Here is a 16,640-nt window from a genome sequence, read left to right as displayed (position 1 = left end):
TGAATTAACTGGCGATCTGCAGCCTGGCTCCAGAAGCCCCTGGGGCTGCAGACAGGTTCCCCTGCTGATGTACAGCCCCCTCACTCTTCAACAGGAGCTGGAGTGGCAACTCTCACTTGAGTTTGAAAGAAAATTGCACTGCACTTCAAACGTGGAGCTGAGAGTGAGGATGGAGGCTGTTGGTTGTTGCTGTAATGAAACTAATCCAGTCCGAAGGAGGATAAAGGGTTGCTTAGCAATACTTTAGCAGTGACTAACAATGCTTTACGAGGCTTTTACTGTTGACTAAGTCTTTAATAGTGGCTCAGTGGGTTTTTTAGTGGAATGTCTTTACTATTTTTGTAATGGTCTCTCCTCTTGAGAAACTGTCAAACTCATCATGTATAATGAACAGACAGCAGTCAGCAAGCATTTGATTGCTGCTCATGTGTTGATTTTTGGCCTGGACTCATTAAGATTCCTTATCTCTACCTTCTCCTTCCCTAGGAGTTCTTAAATTAGCTACAGAGATTAGATTATTTAAGTGCTTTTCATATAAATGCCTCCTAGTCTGTTTTTCCTGTGACACCCCTGTGTCCATGCAGAAGCTCATTTTGGGTCTTAAGGGAGAGATGCAAGGTTATCTGAGCTAGTCTAGAGGCACATCTTGTAGAAAACTTGATCATGATGTTCTGTAAAGCTCTTTTCAGCAGGGCAAGATGTATATTGTTCTGCTTAATATTCCTTGACTATTAAGAAAAGCTGCCTTCTTGATGCCAAGAAGCTGCTGCAAGCCATGCAGTATATTAAAATAATTCCCATTAAAAGGTGTACTGAGGTCCAAGTGTTCCACTCATGGTTTTGGGGCTCATTTGCAAGCACACACCAAATAAATGCCTTTTCCTCTTTCCTGCTGAGGTATCTGAGTCATGGCTGTCACTGTAGAAAAAGTGTAGCAGTGTTTTGAGGAAAGGAAAATGCATTAAGGCTGAGGACTGCATCTGGATTCTTTAAGCATTCCCTGTGGCCATATCCATGCTTTGGAGTTGATGTTATCAGGGGAAGCAGTTAACAACACTGTAATCCCCAGAAAAACACAGCTCACATTTTAGCTGTGCTCAGAGACTACTGTGCAAGCAAGTGCTGCTGTGGGACTTCACAGTGCCACCTGATGAGCCCCCCAGCATGACAGCCAGAGCTCTTTGCTCCAGCTGGGAGCAGGGATCCCCCTCAATCAGTGTTGTGGGCAGTGTAGGGCTTGTTGGCAGCGTGATGGGTTTCCAAATATTGGTAGCCAGTGTTGATCCAACAGCCCACTAGGAATTTTCACCTCAGGAGCTCTGCAGAGAGCAGCACGTGGCAGGGCTGCCAGGGCTTTAGCAAACTCACCGGGTGAGACACAACAGCCCAACAGAGGATGAGAAATTCTGAATAACTGTGTCTGTGCAGCCTTGTGAACATTCCACTGTTATAATATTGATTACTCTGAGATGGGGTGAGTCTCTGGTCTTGTGAACACCAGTACAGTTTCCAGGGTTCTGGAGGATGCTGTCCCTTGGTCCTTTGGCTCCAATCTGTGCAAACTGGGAATGAAGAAGAGAGAAGCTCAGCACATTAATGGAAGTGCCTAGTGTTTGCTGTGTTCTGAGATTCACTTTTTTCATTATCACAGGAATTTATGTATCTGTCACTATTCAGATGGGAAGATGCATTTCTTCCAGCACTGCTGCTTCCATTAACTTCTTCAACTTCAGCACATTTAGGAAAAGTGGAACTGAATGTCTAGGAGCTCAAGTGGGATCCTGCAACACAGTCACCTTAGTTTGAGGTGTGAGGCACAGCCTGGTGTGGTTTTGTGGGCACCCCAGGTGAGCTCTTCCCTCTGATGTGGTGACTGTGCTCAGCTGCAGAAATGATGCTCCTGGTGTCCCCAGAGCTGAGCCAGCTGCCTTGTCACCCATCTGTCATCGTGCTGGTCACCCAGGGAAGGTTTGGTGGTTAAACACTGGAGCACAAAGGCACCTCTGCTCTTTGAAGTTTCTGGAGGCAAGATGAAGAAAGCACTCTCCTTTTGAATTTTCTCTCAAGTTCATAGTGTAGCTGTAACCTCAACAGCACTGGCATGGAAAGGGAGAATGAGAATGGACTTTGAAGTTATAATTCATGTTTTAGTTGTTCCCAGCCCTAACATGGCTATTACCCCAAAACCAAAGCTTTCAAATTTGTCAGTAATCACTTGAGATCTGAATATTGACCGCTAAGCCCAGGAGTTAGCCACAGGAGTGCCCTGGATAAATGTCATCTTTGATCCTTTAACAATATTGTCAGAGCCTTGAGCACAGCAAAGAATTAGCTGTTGATTAGAAACATTTCTAGTGAGCTGATGGTATCTGAGTCTCCTCAAGAGTCCTTCAGGCTTTTTAAAATTGGAAAGACATCTTCCAGGTCAGATCTAAACAAGAGAATCACTTTACCACTCACCTCGTACCACTGCTACTTAATGATGTGTGCTCTGTGCATCAACACAGACATTTCACTTGTATTTTATTGCTGGTATTTTTATAAGGTATTTGTCTAGCTATCTGTGGGAATCCTTCAGCACAGAGCTATTCCTGCATGTCTGTTTTTAGACAGTCTCATGAAATCAGTGTTTTGGTGCTTTCTTGGTATGTGTAGTCTAATAAAATCCAGCATATTCATCTTTTCTGCTCACTTTTTCCAAGCCTGTCTTTCTCAATGGCCTTCAGTGAGTACAGATGTCTGACACTGGAGGTTTATCTGAGGCTTTTCTAATACCCTGCTGTAGCTGACTGCAGTCATTCCACAATATTTATTACCTGAATGTAAGGCTTAGCAGCTGTGAGAGGAAGGGAAAGCCACACAATAACAACAGTATGTGTGAGACTTAGCACATTCCCACCAAGTGCAAACTTCCACTTTGGAAGAAGGATGAGGATTCCTCAAAAAAGCAAATTTGGGCTAGGTTTCCTAGCATGAGCCTCCTGTGATAATCTGGGAAGCCTCACTTGGCAGTGCTCAGTAACAGGGGTGTGTGCAGGCAAGTGAAGTTCAAACTCCTTTTGGGTTCTGGAGCTTGTTTTTCTGTTTTCTGTGCCCTCTCTAGAAGTGTAAAGAGAACAGAAATGTCTGCACCTAGCACAGAGTAACAAAAACATCACTAACCTTTGGGGATTTCCCTGGGTGGGGTAGCCAAACTGCTGGAAGCTGCCTGAGGTTTAGCTAAGGGTGCCAGGTTTGCCTTATTCTCTTTATTGACCCTCTCATGAAAGGGTTGAGAGGCTGATTTTTAAATTAGAAAGGGATTTTCTCTGAAGTATTTTTAGGCAAGGCAAGAAGAGGTTCACAATCTTTCCAAGAGAAGCAAGCAGGTGAGGGAGGTAGAGACAGGAATTCCCTCATAATCGAGCATTCATTTTTTTTTTACAGGGCTCCCCTAAGCACACAAGGAATATGCTTCACAGCAGAGGACTAGACACACAGGGAGGCATTTTAATCCCCCAAAGGTAGGAAAATGTGCTTGAGGTCTGCATTGTTTGTATAGTCCAGGTCCTAGCCAAGCTGTGCTTGTTTTGGAGCTGGCCCGCTGGCTGTGCACGTCACACACCTCTGTTCTGCGGCTCAGAGCATGGGCAGGGCAGGAGCCCGCCAAAAGCACAGGCCTGAATAGTTTGGATGGTTTAGTGAGCTGAATCATCTTACCCAGGGGTCAGACAGGCAAGGTGAAAGGAAAGTGGTAGGAATAGTTGACTTGGACTAACATAAGCTGTGTGGGTGACACTGAGATGTTGGGGTGACTCAGGTACACCATGACACCCTTAGAGACCAGCGCTGGAGTGAGAACAGAGGGAAAGGCTCAGACACCAAAAATGCAGGTTCTGATTCAGAGTCTGTGTGGGTCTCAGCTACTGAGGAGAAAATAACTCTAGTGTGGCTGAAACCAGGACAATATCCTCCTGCCCCTGTGGCCTGACTCAGCATTTGGGGCTTTGGGCTTTCTATGAGGTAAATGACTTCTGCTGCATATGGGGACTCCAGCAACTTGGTGTTACTGGCGTGAGTGGGAATTTGCCCTGGGAAGCAGACACCCATCAGCCAGGCATCACTTATGTTGGCATCTTGGTCTTCTGATGGGCCTGAGCTTCCATAAACAGGCCAATCATCATCTCAGGGAAGGCAAGTAGAAGACTTCAACAGGGTTGAGCTCCATCTCCAAGCTGGCAATTTTCAGGAAATAGAAATTGTTAAACCAGCTTTGCCATCAGATTGTGTCAGTAGCCTTTGGGGAGGACACTCACCTACTCCACAAACAGAAGTTACTGTAACAGTTTATAGAAGATGTATACAATAATGCCATTGTTTTGAAATTTTGAGTGTGCATGTGTATCTTGTTTTAAAGCAACTTTATAAGAATTGGCTCACTGGGTTTTTATTCATCAGCTATTGCCTTCAAAGACAGGGCTTTTTTTTTTTATTTAAGAAAATATGGCCATTAACTAATGCCTTTACTTTTCTTTGATCTTTGTCAGCAAATTCTTTTTTCTTGAATTTCTTCTGTAGTCCTTCTCCCATATACAGTTTGTGGCATGCATGCTCATTCATTCTTCGATTGCTTCCCAATTATCAGAGGCAGTTATAAAAATTTCCATCCAGTATTATAAAAAGGCAATTTCTTCAAGAGCTGTAAAATCAGCCACACACTGTTTCCTTTCATGTGGTTTGACTTTAACCTACACTGCCCTGAAGGTAAGAGATGAGGAGATGAACTGCTCCCGAGCTCTGACGGGCATTTGCAGTCAAGTCGGATGTTAGCACAAAGCAGGAAGCACTTTGTCAATAATAAATCAGGTGTCCCAAGGAGGAAAAGGCCTACAGGGGCTTCAGTGGTGTTTTGTCTCCTTATTAGTACCTGTACAGTAGGATTAATGTCTGGTGTGATGTTTTCTGAGGTGAGTCAAGTGTAAAAGCTTGAAGCTGGATGGAAGGATCAGGGTGTGCTCAGCAGCCAGATGGGGCTTGGTGGTGGAACACCCACACATTCCCCCAGCACAAGCATAGCCAGGGATGGGGAATGTGAACTCCTATAACCTCCCTGCACACAAGGAAACACAATTGCACTTCACACACTTGAAAATATTTCCAATATTTCCAAGTCTTTAGTAAAAGATCTTGTTTGCTGACTACAGCTTTCTTAGTGCTTTTCCTGTGAAAGGATTATTTGGCTTTGTTTATTTACATGCTGTATTATCAAAATTAAACCTCTCCATTCGTGTGAGGAGCAAGTAGTCTCAGGTCACTCCTCTGCTCTGGACAAGTGTCATGGCAACTGGATCCAGCTCTTCTCTTCACAAACTTGTCACCTTTCCTGCTCTGCCATTTACATTCACACAGTGGTTGGGATATTTCAGAAGCCTGGTCCATTTCTCCTGCTCTGACCAGAGCAGGAGCTGCCAGCACTTCCCTTTTACTGTCTTGCTACCAACACAGGTGACCATGATTGGTGAGGCATTCATGAAAACACCACTCAGACACCTGAGCATCCTGTGGAAAGCTGAGGTGCTACTGCTAATGATTTCCTCTTGACATGATAAACTGGATTTTGTCTAGAATTACACATTCAGTGCTGAAGGTATTTTTTAAGCAAGTAAAATTACCTGTGTCTCAGTGCTGTAGCATTATTTAGATCCTGATTTGTCCTACTAAAGAGGCATCAGGTTTGTGAAGAGCAGGAAGAGGGTGGCAGACTGGCCATGTCACCTGGAGCTGCTGTAGCAGAGTCCTACGTGGCATCTTCATTAGAGCCCTGGTGGTATTAATTACCCAGAAACCCCATTTGTGGGCAATGACAGCTCAATCAGGAAGTATGCTGAACCGAGATGGAAACTTTAACACTTGCAGAGAAAAGGGCTTCTGTGAGCTTGCTGCCCCAGGAGCAGAACTGCTGACTCAAGAGCCCAGAGACTGCAGAGGTTATGGGGCAGGACTGTGCTGATTACCTGCCATAAAGCCCTCGACTCAGCTGTGCACACCATCACCTGCAGCAATTTTGCCTGACTAATGATTATAGGTTTAGACTTTAACTCTGCCATCTGCTCTGTGTGCACATGGACACCTGCACTGGCTGCTGCTAGAGGAGGACCCACACTCAGGGATGATTTTTGTTTCCTGAAATGCCTCACAAATTCTGCCTTTCTGTTTTGGTAGGAATGTCTCTCAGCAGGTCTATTTATCCAGTGACTATGATAGCTCAAGGCTGTGGTTAACCAAGACCACTGAAAACAGCATTGCTGTTTCCAAAATCTAAGTAACATTACTGTTTCTATAAACACCACACTGCATTTCCTCGCAGTTTAGAAACTGCAGTTGAATTATGGAGAGTGAAATTGTAACACAGGCTTACGTAGGTCATTAGCTATCAGGGCTTCCAGACTTCCCTTGTCTGGATGAGATAGTATCTTGGCTTGAGCTGTAGTTATTGTCCCTCTGGGCAAAAAGACCTTGGGAGGTGAGGCTGGCTGAAGCTGTAAGGAACTTTCCTTTGCATTTCTCATTAGGAGCTGGTGGATGGAAAATCTAAGTAGTGGGATAAAGGATTCCAGGGTGATGCTGACCCTGAGCCACAGGCTGAAGAGTCAGGGAGTGCAGATTTGGGGAAAGGACAGTGATGTTTGTGTGGGAGACAGCATGAATGAAGGTGATGGGCTGTTTCACAGAAAATGAGTCAGAGCTGGGAGGAACCCATGACCAGGAATGATGTTTGGAGCTGCAGGAGTCGGGGACACAAGTCTGTGATCTCATGCCTGGGAGGTGGTGCTCAAATCTGGTGGTGTAGAAGCATCAAAATGTGAGGCAGTGAGCTGGGACCTGAGTCCAAGTGCCAGCCTTGCACACAGATAAAGGTTTTCTTCCTGAAAGTAATGCACCAACCCAGATCTTTTTACTTTGCTGCTGTAAATTAAGGTGTTTTCTGGTGTATGAAAAAGCCTGTGTCTGAGCAAGCAATGGAAAGACTAACTTCATTGCTTCAGGTGATGCACTGACATTCCCAGATGAAACCCACAGTTTTACAGCACAGATGCATTTTAGATCCCATCCAACTTGCATCCTGATTAGCACCATATTTTTTACAGCATTTGTGTCATGCTGAGCTCAGCAGCATCACCTCTGTGTCTTCTACAGGTCTGTGCTGAAGAGTTTTGTGGAGTCAGGGCCTTTGCACCTTTATTTTTAGGCCAAGTGTCTAATTTTAGTTGTTTTACCACTTAAGTGTATTTAAGTGTCTTACCTTCCACTTTTACCTTTGTATATCTGCATGATATAAGTTTGATAATTCAGTAAAACTGATACCACCTACAGTCAAATTTAACTGCATTGAAATCAAATAGCAAAATAAGCTTTTCTGCTGAGAACCCTTAGCATCAGGGTGAGATAAGGCTGTGTGCAGCATCTTACTTCCAAGTGGATTAATTCATCCATTTTTGCATTCAATTCAACTGGAAGAACCTGTAGGATCAAGAGAGGCCTTGCTGTGGAGGACATGCTCTGTCTCTAGAGTCTGTATCAGCTACAATCACTTAGATTTGAAATTGTTCTCCTTGACAAGGGCAGGATATTTCAATTTCTGCTCTGTACAGAGCTGCCTGCAGTCAGGGCTGCCCTGTGCATGTGTCAATACTGACATTAGGCTGTGAGGTTTCCTTCACTGCTGTATCTTCCTGATGCAACCATTAAATTAACAGCTTCCTCTGAGGGAGCTGGAGGTTAACAGGATGTCAATTCATAGAACAAATTTTATTAATGTCAGCGCAGAGCCTTTGTTGTCCCTTTTAATCACAGTGCCAGCATAGAAAGGTGTTTCTGCTCACAGGGGATCCCATCCCCAAATTGGTGCAACTGGTCAACACCCTTCCACTGATTCCTGTGGCTTTCGGGGTCAGCCTTTGAGCATGGAACAGTTTGACCCTCCTGACTAATGCAGAAATCATGTTTGGAAAAGCTCTGCGTAGAGCTGATTCCATGCTGGGTGTTTTTCCCCTGTGTTTATAGTTATGGAGCATTTTAATACTGGTAATTATTAAATAGGGTCACCTGGAAAGGCACAAGCACTCCAGCTCTTGCCAACAAACCACTTAAGCACCTGCTTAGAGATAAGCACACACATTAAGGTAAATGAAGTTGCTTCTGGGCTTGGTGTTGAGTAGATGTTTACAGTTTCTGGATTAGGTAAAACTTGCTTGCAATCATCACCTTTTAAATTTAATGAGTGGAAATTAGTTTATATTATGAGAATTAATTTTTATTAAATTATAAAACTTTCCCTGTGCTGAAAAACTAGATGGAATAAGGTAAAAAATTAGGTTAAAGCTTTTTCATGCAGATCCGTAGAGCAATGCCATTCATTAAGAAGGAATGATGTGTGTGTAGGGAGAAGTTATTGCATGTGCACTTCAAAATACCTTGTTGGAACTTAAAATATCCAGATTTAAAATTACAGACCTGCTTTGGATGCTGCAAAACAATGTATGGAGAGACAATATCTCGCTCTGGATCATACCTGACCTTATCCTGCTGGGAATACTGCAGGAGCGTGCAAAAGCTGAGATGGAGAAAGCTCCTGGGTTAGTGCATGTCCTGAAGAGAAAGATAAATGGCAAAAAAACATTCTGAATCCTACTTCTCCCTCAGAACACCACTGCTGTGCTGAAGTGTGTCAGCATCAAAACAGAGGAAAGATCCTTCCAGAGAAATCCAGCACAACTGAGCCTTCCCACTACCCTTGATGGGAAACTTTATAACCCTGGCCCTTCTCTTGGTGACTGTTTGGTTTCATAGGGTGGAGGCTGAGGCATGGGCAGTGTGTGCTGGCATTTCCCCCACGAGCAAAACTGAAGGGAAAAAAAAATAATAATAATTTGGGAGAACAAATTATCATCAAATCATGTGTGGGAATTATTTTGAACATTAAAGATGGATAACCTGGCTTTTTGGGAGGACAGCGGTGAGTTGAGCAGCACTTGTGTTACAGGGTTCTGCAGCATCAGGCTTTAAACCAAGTCATTAAAATCTTGGTTTGAGCTGTGCCCACAGTGATGGAGGAAAGGGAGCTGTGTCCTGCTCCCACATGCAGATGAAGATTTTCAGGACTAGAGCTGAAGCATTTGGCAAGTGAGTGCATGAAGCTGAAGGTTACCTGCAGGCAGCTGCTGCCCAGCCTGGGGGTGTTTATATGGCTATTTAATTGCATGTTGCTCAGTCCTAAATGAGTGAGACTTACAGGAACAACCACAGCAACACAAGTGCTGCTGCCTCTGAGATAAAGGAGCTCATTTGAGAAACAAATGCTTAACTAACAGCACCCCAGGCCCTGTGCACTTTTAGAAGTCTGTACTTATCTCTGATAGGAAAGAAATGGTCTAGTTCTTAAAAATAAACCCAAAAGCATTTGAAGGATGTTTTTCCCCCCTCCATTTTTCTATTCTTTTCCCAGGTTGCAAAAATAACATCCAGTAATGAAATGAAAACAAGCTGAATAGTTACATTCAGTGGAGGAGGGAAGAGGTAGTCACAGACAGCTGGAGCATGTCTGGGCCAGTGTCTCAGTTCCTTTCTTTCTGCTCCTTCAGTGCCCCTCCAAGAATGCAGACAATGCTGGCCACGACTGTTTCATATTTGATTTCCACACTTAGATCTGTGCCTGTTAAATGAAACCCCATTGTCAGGCTGGCACACCTCCACCACGCTGCCTCCTTGGGTGCCACTCCAGCGCCTGCTGTCTGGGCAAGGCTCAAATCCCTTCAGCGAGGATCAGGTATGCAAAGGGCACTTTGCTGCTTTTGTGCTGCTTGTGGCATTGCAGCAAAAGCGCTTGCACTCCTCTTGCAGCCACATCCTCATAAATCTTGGTCTGAGGGCAGACAGGGTGCTGCAGGGAAGGGATGAGGGTTTGGAGCTGCCTCAGGAGTGGTGGATCAATGGGGCGCTCAGCTGGAGCCAGTCTCTGGGAATTGTGCTGGGAGAAAACACTTGGGTAAGCAGGGCCTGACTCTGCAAAGGGCTGGTCCCCTGCCCTGCTCAGGGAGAGGGGGAAAAGGGCATGCTTTGGGTCTTGGGGATGCCCCAGGGTGCTCTGCTGGGACAGGACCATCGGGCCCAGAGCTCTGCTCAATGTAGGCAGGAGAAATGTTGCATGTTGGGGACTGAGTAACCAAGAATCCCTCCACACCCCCTGTAAAATACCAAGGAGGGCACGGAAATTATGAATCTGATCAATAAACTTAGGGGATTATAAAATGCTACAGCTGTCCAGTCCTTCAGGCTGCAGACCCTTCTGGCCTTCCTCCCCCACCAGCTGGTCCTGTGGTCCAGTACCTGCCCCTGCACCCCTTGTGCGGTGTGGCCTGTGGCCATCATCCCTGTGCCAGGGATGCCACAGCAGGCAGAGCTCTGCCCAAAGCCCTTTGCGGCCACTGCAGCATGGGAGGGGAGAGCGTGTGGCTGTGCTGCCACGGGGTGTGATGCTGGAGCAGCAGAAAGCACTTGGCAGTGTTTTGATCCTTCAGGTGCCCCAGAGGAGTCCACTGCTGGGCTGTTGTCATGGAAACACTCGTTTTTGGGGTTTTCCAGACTTCCTTTTAACCCAACAAAGGTTAAAAGGAAGAAAAACCCCGAGTGGTGGCATGCACAGAAGGTGAGATTTCCCTCAGCACAGCAAAACTTGTGATTATCTGAACCAACAGCAAGCCCTCCAAGGTGGATGGGCTGGAGGAATGACAGGGCTGGAAATCAATGCCGTGCCTCATCCATTTTTCCTCCTGCACTGTCAGGGTGCTCCTGCCCAAGGCTCTGCCTGGGGCAGAGATACCACATGCTGAATGGTGGCTAATTTTTACACCTCTCCTGCTGTTGATGTCCGTGTTGCTGTGTTTATCTCAGAGCTAGGTCTGTGCAGGTTTTGATGGCTCTGGGTGCTACTGGCAGAGCCATGTTGACAGTCACAAGGAGGAGCAGAAAGGCAAATCTTCAGGTTCTGCTGTCTGTAATGTCAAAAGCAAACTGTGTAATTTCCATAAAATTTTGCCAAGCCTTTAAATTCAGAGGCTCAGGCTATGCATGCAAGAGGCATGATGGGGCTGAAGGGCCAAATTAAAGGTTCATAAGATGATCTAATGGAATGAACCACACGGCTTCAGGGGTGCTTCTGATCCCAATGTGAGTGCATTCAGGACCTGTCCTTGCCCAGCCATGCCACTCTCCTGGCAATCCACCTTCCCAACCTGACTGATTCTTATCTTTAAATGTGCAAATTGGAGCAGCTTCACAAAAGTCCTCACAGAACCCAAAGCTGCACAGAACACAGCCAGACTCAAACAGGTCCAGTGTTTGCAGCACTCATAACGTGCTGGTTGTTTGCAGAGATTTGGGAAGCCAGTGCAGGGAAAAGGGAACAGGACTAACCCAGGTGGCTGATCCCAACCAGGGAGCAGTAGCAGGATGGGCCAAGGAAGGGAAATAACAGCAGGAGCAAATTGCACTGAGGCTCCTATGATGCTCAGGATATTAAAGGCAAAACTGGCTTCCCACTGAAATGGAGACAAAAGCATTTTATCGCTTTTATGACCTGCTGAGTGATTATTTATTTAAAAAAATAAAAACCAACTCTTTAAAGAGTATTTTTGTATTTCTTCATTTCCAGCTTGGATAAACCCTCTTTTAAAAAGTATATTTAATCTCCTTTATTCCATGTCCAAAAAAGGATGTGATGGGAAGGAAAATTAGTAGCTTGAATGTCATGAACTTATTAAAGAAAAATGGAGATTTACATTTTTTTTTTACAGGGAAGACCAAGTCATTGAAACCATATTTTACTAAGAATACCAGAAGAATAAGTTGGAACAGGTATACAGTTTGTCATATAGTGTTTAAGGACAATGGGTGGCCTTTAAAATTTAAATTGCACAGTTGAATACAAAACAATTCCTTGTTATAAAACAGAAGATGTGGTAGGAAGTGGGAGACTGACTGTGCTGGTGGGACATTTAACGTGCAGCCTCAATGAGCCCTGCACAGCACATGTGACCCACAATGTTAACATGAAAAGTGGTTTTCTTTTGAAATGCATCATCCAGGTTGACTCTGCTGCTCCTTTCCTGCCTCCTGCATGTGACACCCTAACGACTCCTGGACTTGTCCCCCTGCCTGATGGCACCACCTACCCCTGCCCTCAGCGGGATTTTGGCGTGGCTGAGCCTAGCTCTGAGGTAGGTGGGTGAAAAGCTTTGCTGGGTGCTCAGCTCCCCCAGCTCTTGTGCCTCCTCCTTGTCCCAGCACATCCCTGCCCCGGAGGGGTTTGCTGTGGAGCCAGCCTTTTGTGCCAGCTGAGAGGCTTTTCTATACTGGGGGAAGCCTTAGAAGAGCTTTTAGGAATAATTTGAATGTTCTTTGATCCAGCAGCTTTGCAGGTAGAACACTGATGCTGTTAGAGCAGGGAATGCTGTGCTGGAGCCTCTCAGGGAGCAGAAGGGGCTCTTCTCTACCAGGCTGGAATGACTGTTCTGTGTTCCTCCCTTGTCCAGTGCTCAGGGAGGCCTTTAAAAGGGATTGGATTGTGCACAGTAAAGGCAGGACCATGGTTCTGCTGGTGAGCACTCAAAGCCAGCTGGGAGGACCTTGGAGGAAAGGCTGAAATTCACCTTTTGTGGACTCTGACATGACACAGCATCCTTGCTGTGCACCGCAAGGTCACACAGAGGCTGTTTAGTGTTGGCTGCCAAAAGGCCACTGAAAATTGTTCTGTGCATCTCCAGCCTTTGCTAGTCCATGCTCCTGAGTGTCCTGACCCTGAGGAACCTCAGGGCACTGGAAAGACATGGCCATCCCTTACAGGACACCTTCCTCACCACCACGCTGGCACTGACCATCACCACGCACCAACTTTCTCATGCTGACAAATGGGGAGCAGAGAAGAAATTCAGGATGTCACAAAGAGGAGTGCCTGAAGGAAACCCCAGGAAGTGCAGAAGGAAGGTTATTAGGGTTATTTCAATTTCTGCTTTATGCTGCTTTTTTCACTCTGGGCAAGAAGTGAGTTTGGGGTTGGCTATTTTTCCTGAGTGCTGCCAAAGGCCCAGCAGACACTGTGTTATTCACCAGGTCCCCATCAGGGCAGGGTATGTTTCATTCCTGTCCTTACTTCAGAGCCAGTTTTGTCTGGGGAGAATATCTGTGACACACACAGGCAATTGTTCATTTGCATACAGCAGCACTGGCTCTGCCTGGTGGGGTGGAATCTTTTTCCCAATGTAAGCATCTTGGGCCCACGTGTGTCTGTGCTCCTGACTTCAGGCTGGTGAAGGGGAGGAAGAGCTCAATTTGTGCTAAAGGCAAAGTCAGTGTCTGAGATCACAGAGAACAGCACAATCTGGGCTGTGATTTCTGGTTCAATGTAGGAGACTCTACCAACACAGAACATTGAGCAGCATTGTCCTGTGGTTGTTTTCCATTCTGGCAGGCTAAAATGCAGTAAGACCCAGGGGGGTTTTTGTGGCACTTTCCATTTTTGATTTAGGGAATTTGAAAAATACTTGTCTTGAGGCTGAGCCTGAAGTTATGATCTTGGCATGTCCATACCATTAAATTCCCGTGGATAAAAGCAGAAACATCTGGATTCATGAGTGGATGTTGGCTAAATCCACCAGGAAAAAAAAAAAAAAACCTCTTCAGGGGATCCTAGAGGGTTCTAGCCAGGATAAATAATACAACAAAACAAGAGTGCTATTAAGAGTAATTGTAATACTGAAGCTGAATTATAAGATGAGGGCCAAGCCCTTTACACAATCTGCTTTTCCAGCAAAGAGCCCTTCAATTTACACTTAACACACATGTGGCTGATGGAACAAAGGAAAAGTTGAAGGAAGATGAAAGCAGTGCAGAGATTATTCAGTCTTGCTGGTTTAGCTCCAGGCACATCGTTTAAATGAGTAGATGATCAGTTTCCAGTTTGTTTTAAATTTTTCTGGCAAGAAATTTTACGCTCTATCCCAAAGTTGATTGTGCTTGGAGCTCTTGTGTTTTTATTTTAAGAGTCTACCATTTTTTTATTTCTGAAGGCAAGATTCTGGAAGTGTTCTGCAGGACACACCTGAGTGCTGGGGCTAGTGGGGCAGCCCAGTTGTGTCACCAAGGGGGCCTTGTCCCTGTTCTCAACCCCATGGGGACCCTATGGGGGAACAGTTTCTCTTCTCCCACACCTCTGGGAGGCTGAGCCCTGCCTTGCTGAGCCATGTGCTGTACCTGAGTTTCACAGCACCCAGAGTCAAGGGAAGTGGCCAAAACTGTTGTGTCCCACACACTTGCAGCCTCTTTGGCTGCACCCTGTTGTACCAGCACTGCTTGCCTGGTTTAAAGCTCATGGATGGAGAAAAGTTTGTACTCCTCTCCCCTTACATCTCCTTTTCAGGTTTTCAGGATTAGAACCTGCTGAACAGCACAGCCTCTGGTACCCAGCCCCTCCTTTGTGGGTCTCCTCCTTGCAGCAGGTCTCCAAAGCTGCCACTAGCACCAGGTCATGCAGGAAGTCTCCCTGGGACAGGGTGAGTGAAACCCATGGCAGATGAATAAAATGTAAGTTGTGTGTTTCCTGAAAATACCCCATGAACACAAGCCCTTCCCAAACACTACAGTCAGAGCTTCTCATGACCTAGACTTTGCCTATGCAGATCTGCCTTGCCCTCACTGACCTTGCCCATCACCCTTCCCCATTCCTGGAAAACCTTGGATCTTTGCCTGCTCTCAGGGTGCATCCAATGCATCTCAGGGTGAGCTACTTCATTGTGGAATAAAACCCCCATTGGTCAGCCCTTGTTCCATCCTCCTCCTCTGCTGTCCCTTTCTTCCTGTTGTCCATACCACAGCTGACCTGAGGGAGCTGATCTCTTGGTTCCGCTCCAGTAGGTCCTTATCTATGGCCAGGCTTTATGTTGTCCTCCATGGAGATGTTTTTTGGGATATACTGGGACTGTTTAATGCTCCCTGAGGCTGCTGGGAGGCTCTGAATGATGGGCTACATGTTTAGGGTGAGGCAAAACTTGAAACGTGACTGGGATACCAGTGATGCACAAATGATGATGTTTGGGCTGCCATATGTCCCACAGAAGGAATAATCCTGTTTACATTGTAAGGTGTGGGAGTTCAATCTGCCTTAAAATAGCCTCAATGTATCTAGGAAATCCATAAAAAGGATACACCAGCATTTCTTAGGACTTTATTTTCAGCAGCTCTTGTTATTTATTTTGCTGCCAACATCTGTCATTTCCTGCACTGTGTATTTCCTAGCACCCACAGGCTGTGTCTGAACTGAAAGCTGACAGGACCTAACACTAAATAATGGAGTGCTGCTTCCCGTTAGCATCTTGGCCATCAAAGTGAAACAGGGAAATGCTTCTGCTCATAGCTGTTGCAAAATATTTGTTTTAGATTAGCTGCTATCCCTGCCACAGTCCACGTTGGCAGCTGTGTCCCTCCACCCAACTGGAAGGCAGCAGGAAGGTCTGCTGGACCTGCAGGGCTCTGGGCTGGGGGAAAACAGTTTGAGGAGCTGAGGAATGAGGGATGAAGCAGAGCTAAGTTTAGAACCTGAGATGAGAAAATACCTGTATCTTCACGGTGCACTGTGGTTTTATTTTGGAGGCACAAAACACACCTCGGTGTTGCAGGGCTGTTTGCAGATTGTACCGGCTCAAAGCAGGCTCGTGGAAAAAAAAGGCTTTGATGTCTTCAGTAAACAAATAGCAATGTTAAAAGATCTTCAGTTCTTGTTAGCATGCTGCAAACAGCTATGTTTGAAGAAAAATAAACATCCCAAGGTTGATGGAAGGGTAGGGAAGCCATAAAGTACTGCAGTCATCTCCTTGGTAGGAGGACAGCAGAAATGACAGCGCCACGAAAAAACCTTTTCTTTGTCCTTTTGGATTAAAAAAGCAAAGAATGAGCTGTGTTAAGGCTGACCAGTTAGGTGGTGGGAATACACGAGTATAAAATCCCCTGGCTAAATCACTGCATTGAAATCACAATAATAACATTGAGTCCCCTGGAAAACCAAGAGTAGGATTCCCCTGGAGATCTTTCTCCAGCTGTTGGGATGAGGTGGAGAAGATGCACCTTTCCTTCAGCCCCAACTTTGACTCTGCTTCCACAGGGCCACCAGCCCCTCTGAGCTCCTGCAGCTGTGGGGCCTCATCCCAAAACCCCCACCAGCTTTTATGCTGGGCAAAGAGGCAGTTTCCAGGAGGAGTCACCAGGTGTGTATTGTGCCCTCAGTGAGGAGGATGAGGATTTCCCAGCCACGTGCCTACCTGAGCTTTTAGTCCTTCAAGCTTGTTGTGCTTGTCCCACTGCATCACTTAAAGCACCCCTTTGGAAATGCAAAAACTTAGGCAAATCACCAAAGAAAAGCACTAAATAATTATCACATTAACAACTAGCACAACCTGAGTGATCCTAATTTACATTTATACCCTTTTAACAATCCAAATCAGGGTAAGAAAGTGAAAGTTTGGGGGTTCTCTGAGAAGGGAAGTTAAAAACCAGCAGGTCATGATAATAATCAATATGCCAATATTTAGTGCAAATTTAAATCTTATCAAGAG

At 45.7% G+C, this 16,640-nt stretch overlaps 1 long non-coding RNA gene across 1 annotated transcript; it reads left to right on the top strand.

The window, feature by feature from the left end:
• Positions 1-10,556: 10,556 nt before the first annotated feature.
• On the top strand, positions 10,557-14,871 carry LOC137479557 (uncharacterized). The gene is made up of 4 exons (XR_011002339.1): positions 10,557-10,684; positions 11,832-11,892; positions 14,461-14,585; positions 14,712-14,871. It is a non-coding gene; the product is annotated as an uncharacterized lncRNA (long non-coding RNA).
• Positions 14,872-16,640: the final 1,769 nt, after the last annotated feature.

This window comes from Anomalospiza imberbis, chromosome 10 (genome assembly GCF_031753505.1).
Source record: "Anomalospiza imberbis isolate Cuckoo-Finch-1a 21T00152 chromosome 10, ASM3175350v1, whole genome shotgun sequence".
NCBI classification, from domain to species: domain Eukaryota; kingdom Metazoa; phylum Chordata; class Aves; order Passeriformes; family Viduidae; genus Anomalospiza; species Anomalospiza imberbis.
This window is presented reverse-complemented; position numbering and strand designations above follow the sequence as displayed.